The 6,552-nt window shown below is 39.9% G+C and overlaps 1 pseudogene; it reads left to right on the forward strand.

Moving 5' to 3' along the window:
• Nucleotides 1-2,134: 2,134 nt before the first annotated feature.
• The window catches only part of LOC101660712, a 63,166-nt pseudogene continuing 58,748 nt past the window's right edge, over nt 2,135-6,552 (forward strand).

Genomic DNA, 6,552 nt, shown 5'->3' on the forward strand with positions numbered 1-6,552 from the left:
AGGCTTGAGGAATTCTTCAACTTGTAGTTTGCCCTAGATGTAGATTGTGTAGAGCTGTGGTGGTGCAGTGGTTACATGTTGGGTTGGGATCCACAAGGTCAGTAGTTCAAAATCCACAGGTGCTTCCTGGGAGTGAGATGGGGCTTTCTCTCCCATAAAGAGTTGAAGTCTTAGAAACTCACAGGGGCAGCTCACCTCTGTCCTATGGGTCGCTTTGAGTCAGAATTGACTTGATGGCAGAGCTGGATTTTTTTGGATGGATCACATATAACTATATCTCCGTATGGATTCCAACTCCGTGTAAAGAAAATCAAAATCCTCACAAGGGGACCAATAGGTCACATCACGATAAATGGAGGAAAGGTTGAAGTTGTCAAGAATTTTGTCTTGCTTGGATCCACAGTCAATACTCATGAGAGCGGCAGCCAAGAGATCAAAAGACACATTGCATTTGATAAATCTGCAGCAAAAGACCCATTCAGAGTGCTGAAAAGCCAGACTGTTACTTTGAGGACTTTGGTGGGAATGACCCAAGCCATAGTAGAGAGAGTCACTGAGTTTTTCTGGTGACTCTCTGGGGTGTTTGGGGACATTGTGTAACCCAGAACATTGGACAATATTTTCCCACATTCCAAGATGCCCTGAGTACACTGAGAAAGATAAGATCAGCTCCAAGGAATTATTTGTGCTTAGAGCAATTTTATCACGATGTTATTGCTACACTATGCAAGCTACATACCATTGCTCATTAAAATATAAAGCTCTACTTTGGAAATAAAATTTGCCTTTGGATTATTGGTCCACTGGCCACTCTTCTTCCTCAGGTTGTCACTCACTGCAGGTCCACACCGCTGGAGGGTAAAACCAAACTATTTCCAATTGCCTCCTATGCATGTGAAAGTTGAACATTGAATCAAGAAGACCAAAGAAGAGTTGATGCTGGAGAAGGACACTGAGAATGCCCTGGACTGCTAAAAGGACAACCCAATCTGCAGCAGCAGCAGGAACTAAGACAACAGGTAATCGATTATTCAAGGGAATCAAAAGTGAACATGAAAAATGAATGCATGTGTACTTGATTGGGGCTAGAGGAAAAGAAGGAACGTGAGAAGAAGAGAAAAGAACACAAAGAAGGACCGATACAAGAGTGTCAGGAAATCACGTGTGCAATAAAGAGCTTGAGCAAATTATAAAGGAGAGTTAGCGAGGGAATGAAATGTACAATAGAGAGTGAATATTAATATTAACATGGTGTCGATCAGAGAAGTGATTTGTTCTGTTGCATATAGGGTCTTTCTGAATCAGAGGTTGACACCTGATATTAGCTGATTGATGAGAACATTAGAAATGACCTATAACAATTTCCAATTTAACTGTGGTAGCTTAAAAAATTGTCTATTAGAAAAAAATAAAAATATACATATCATGGGCATCTAAATAAAATGTTCAAATATATTTCTCACACAAGAAATATGATGAGGTTCACTAAAGCAGAATTCAATGCACTTCTGAAACTTCAGTAAGGAAATAAATATATTCCGTGAATCTGGGCTGAAACCCTTTACATTTTGGCAGCCGCAATGTAATTATTATCCCTTATTCTTCCCTAGAATGAAAGTGCCTATACCACTGTATGGGAGCTGGGTCTAATACACAGTGGCTACATATCCATTTTTCACAGTCTAAGGAACTGAATCATCATTGTAAGCTGTTTCGGGTTCTCTACATTTTTATCTTAGGATGCTCAATGGTAATCTAGATCATCTCAAAGCTGTAACAACTAAAAACTATAAAGCAAGGGCCCAAGAGAAACTCACAATAAAATATTAAATTAGATGCCCCTAAATGATAAGCTACATCTAAGCAGGGAGTTGGGCTCTTTGCTAGGTACCTGCATCCCAGAGCTCCCTGGGGTGTCATTGAGCACATTGGAGCACTTCATGTAAGCTTCCCAAGAGGTCTGAAAAAGTGAATGAGTTTCTCAAAGTGACTCTTTTTTACTCCAAGGAACAATTTCAGTTAGAAGAATCTGGCTGAATAAATGGCTTCTGCCTCTGTGTAATAATAGAACGGTGGCTGCTAATACAAGATTTTCCCATCCCAGTAACTAGAGTTAGGAGAAATAATCTACAACATGGATCTAAAGCTTCTCTTGCAGAAAGCTGTTGTAGCTGTTGTCATCTGGGGACTGCTGCGGTTAAGAATTTGGAGGAAGCACAAAGATGTGCTGATAGGGTAAACTGTAGAGATTCTATCCAGAACATCTTATCATTCTCTAATGGAATAGATCCTTCCCTAGTATCCTAAAACTGCATGTGGTTTCCACACAGCCCATGTACAGTGCAAATCCATTTACTTACTTGTTCCAACTCACTCTACAAAAGATTACTAAAGTGACGAATAATAAATGTGGGTAGTTTTTCTTGCTGTTTCATTTTCTTCTGAATCTACCCTCACCCTTTTGCCCTCTGACTCTGCCCTGTGTGTCGGCATATTTTCTTTATCTGCACTCCTTCTCCTCATGATGTTATCCATTCTCATGATGCTTGAAAACAGCGACATGCGGGTCACTTCCAAATGGACACCTTCAGAACTGATCTCCTGTGAGAACCTCATATTTATACGTCATAACTGCTGCATGGTCAGCATTTTCATTAGAATTTCAAGTAGACATCAAACTGAGCATGTCTACAAAAATGCTGATTCCTTTGTAGTTTCCTTTATCCCCTGCTCTTGAGTAAATTCTCAATAGTGTCCCAAATGGTGGTATTAAAACCCCAGGCAGATCATGCTACTCCTCTTATCAGATCCTCCAGTGGCATCTTGTTTTCATTCGACTTATAAGCCCAAATCCTTAAACTACATCTACAAAATATCTCTTGACTTTCTATTATTACTCCTCTCCTTGTTTACACCATTCCAGACATAATGATCCTCTTGGTGTTCATCCAAATGACAAACTGCTTCTGCCTTTCCAGCCCTGAAATGCTATTTTCTCTGCTTAGGGCATTTTTTCTTCTAGAAACACACACTTGGGTAGCACCATCAGTTTATTAAGGCTCTGTCACATTATGATTTTTATCAGTGCAGTCTTCTCTGGTTATCATAACCACTTTATCCATCCTCTACATTGGTGCGATATTTTCCCCCTTTGCCCTGTTTCTCGTTGCCTCGTCTCTGTTTCTCTCTGCTTCTCCCTTTCCTCGCTCAGTGGGAAAGCTCCATTAACCTGGGACGGTTTGACCCTTTCGTCCACTGTTGTCTTTCCTATAACTAGGACATAAGAGATGCTTGGCATGTTTATTTAATAAATGCAGAAGCACCCTGCCTAAATGTGGGTTCTTCTAGAAACAGAATTAGAATGCCAGTAGGTATTTGAAAAGTACATTGAGCTCTGGAAAGAAAGTAGGGAAATGCTATAGGAAAAGGAAAGATAGCCTCCGCAGTAGTGCCTAACACCTGATCCCACCCCGCTTCCAAAGGATTCACCCATGAATTAGGACACATGTGCGCTCACACCACAATTCCTAGAAATAATTGTTGGAAGCTACTTCTAAGGATGTGTGCAGGTTTTAATCCTCTCACATTTCTGACCTACCCCTCTGTGTTATAGACTTCTCTGTTTCCAGATGGAAACAAAAGAGTATTGGGGACAGGAGTTCCTGAAAGCTGGAAATTCTGGGAGGGGAGAACACTTAAAGGTTTGATGCATATTGATTGCCATCCTATTGGAACAATTCAAGTCCTTGAATTAGGTCAATGCTTTCATAAATATAAAACTGAACTGCAGAGCAGCTCACACACACACATATACACACACACACACATTCCCACATCTCCAAATGTTACATCTTGATGACGTGAATAAGACACCTTACTAAAGGAAAGCAACAGATGACCTCGATATTTTACTGACTTCAAGCAAAAGTCATTATTTTTGGCATGGTCTTTGAAAAAAGTGTTTAGTATTAAGTATATAGTTTTAGAAAATACTTAATGACAAAATTAAAAATGGACCATGTACAAATATTTCTAGAATACAAGAGACAAATGGCAGATACCAAAAAACAAAAATTTTGTGCATGGTCACATTTATGAGCACTGATTACTGGATATCTTTCTAGGCCTTTCCATAAAAATCAAGAGTTCAAATTAAACAGGTTGAATCACATTTAATCAAAGGAGCTATGGAATACAGCAGTAAAGCTCAGTGGGGAACATTTTAGTGCTTTTGTTGGGATGATAAAAATTCCTTAAAGAGGAATTGCAAATTCAGAATCTACATAGAGGGAAGAATGAAATTAAAAAGAGATAGCATATGATGACTGAAGGCATATGTTTTATAGCCATATGTTTTGCTGAGTGCCACAATTCACAGTTTAATGTGAGATCCAATATACAATTCCACTTACACCTGAGTGCTTAAGGTAAAACTCGGAAAAGGCTAGCATATGCTAAAAGTGATTTAAACACTCATCTTCTTGGGCATATATATCTCTATGGCAAAGGCAGATAGTGTGGAATTCAGTGTACTGGAACTAATAGACAGAACTACAGAGGTAAAAACCAAGCACAAATATACCAGATAGCCTGATGGCCTATACATGAAGCGCTATAAAAATAGCCCTATTTTCTGCCAGCCACACATGTAAAAACCACCATTTTTTTTTTGCTTTTAGTTTATAACTATTAATAATAATGAAGGTATTATCAGGTGGGGCAACTTCAAAAGAGGGATTCCTGCTTTATCAGCTTACTGTAAATTTGGGTTTGGCTGGGAGAAAAAAGGGGCTCTAGACAATGGCAAACCCTACTCATTAATTTCTTAAGAGTGGGGGTAGGAATAGCTCCATGAATCCATTTGGCAGGAGCATTCAGCGCTATTAGGCAGGGATGGAAGCCAGTACTTGACTATAAGAGGAATACTCTGGTGTTAGAAAGCCGGATGGAAAGGTAAGACGAGAGCAAGCTCTGTAAGAAGTGACCGAGCTTTCGTGGAGAAAGGAGGCGCAGAGGTGATGATCCCCATGGGTATTTAGAGAAATAGGGAGCAGTGACGAGACGGGCAAAGTCTGAGCAAATGGTTTACTGAGGAATACGAGAAATAGGGCTACAAAAAATATCACCAACGATTAAAATGTGAGATATGCAAATTACATGTCAATAAGACTGTATCTTTTTAAAAAGGTAAGCCAGAGAAAGTGTAGCCTAATTCAGTAAAATCAGAATACAATGAGTCCTTGGGCAAAGGAAAGAAACTGAGACAGCACACAATCACATAATTTACTCAACAAGAATAATCAAACCTGCTAGCCCCTCGTACCGTATCTCTGATCTCTGCATCCCATTGGGTTTGTGGCCAGGCTTCCTTCCACATTCTTATAGAGTGGGGTGCTTCTCTTGAATAGTTAGTTTACTAACAACAGAATGTTTCCTCAAGGAATGCCTCTTCTTTGGATTAGGTTTAACACCTGCGGGACCTGAATGTTCATTACATTTTCCCCCCCTGTGTGACAAGTTCCTTTCATAATGGTAATGAAATTCAATTAGCTGAATCAATACAGAACTCATTCTAAGCAGGTCTTATAGTTGGTCTCACAAATCAAAACACTTGTAATAAAACAAATGAGTTTAGCTGCTGACTTCAAACTTTCACATTTCATTTCTTGACACAATGCTCATAACTAGCACCTCACCTCCCTGTGCACTGGAGTCTTTTATGAGCAGTGCAGTGGATTTTTGTCTACGTTGAAGCAATCAGACAATTAGGTGTGTCCTCAGAGCAGAGTTAATCATTCTTTGTCTGTGAGCCAAAGAGTGTTCTCTCCATTGTGAAATATAATAGCACTCATTAAAAGGTGTTGCTAGCCTCTGAGTCCATTCTCCTTCTTGACTGTGGACCGGCTCCGTCTTATTCAGCCTTCTAGTCCGGATATCTATCATGTTTCCTGGTACACAGTAAGCACACCATACACTGTGTGCCTGCATAAACAAAACCAAGCAACGAATAAACAGAGAAAAGTCAGGGTATGATCCTTAATTTAAAAAATAAGAAATAGGCAAATTATTATAAAATGCCTTCACATCCATTTGCTGCCTAGTCAGCATTCGAGTAATTTTTCTGATTAAGCAAAGACAAATTAATTATCTCAGTTAAAATAGAGTGAGAGAGAGGAGAAAGAAACTTTGACCATAGACCTTAAGTGGCTATGCTTAGGGCACCCATGTGACCATTTGCAGGGAAACAGAGACTTTGGGAAAATCTGAACAACAGAACAATGCTTCTCTATCTGGGAAAATGGTTTCCATGTTCTATGTGGGACCAATGGGCAAACATGAGAAGAAAGGAAAGAGAGATAAAAGCTCTAGGGGCTGGGGACATGATTTCCAATGGCTTTCCATGTGTGACTTACACAACCGATGGAGTGAGAGACCCTCATGACCCTGACATTCATGGGCAATGCATATATTGAAGGTGAAAGAAAAGGTTGCTGTCCATAACGGGAGTGGAGGAGTGGGCATCTGTATGGCGGAGGAAGGGTGAAGGCGTGG

This window comes from Echinops telfairi, unplaced genomic scaffold, assembly GCF_000313985.2.
Source record: "Echinops telfairi isolate 266 unplaced genomic scaffold, ASM31398v2 ScPeMD7_25;HRSCAF=90, whole genome shotgun sequence".
Lineage (NCBI taxonomy): Eukaryota > Metazoa > Chordata > Mammalia > Afrosoricida > Tenrecidae > Echinops > Echinops telfairi.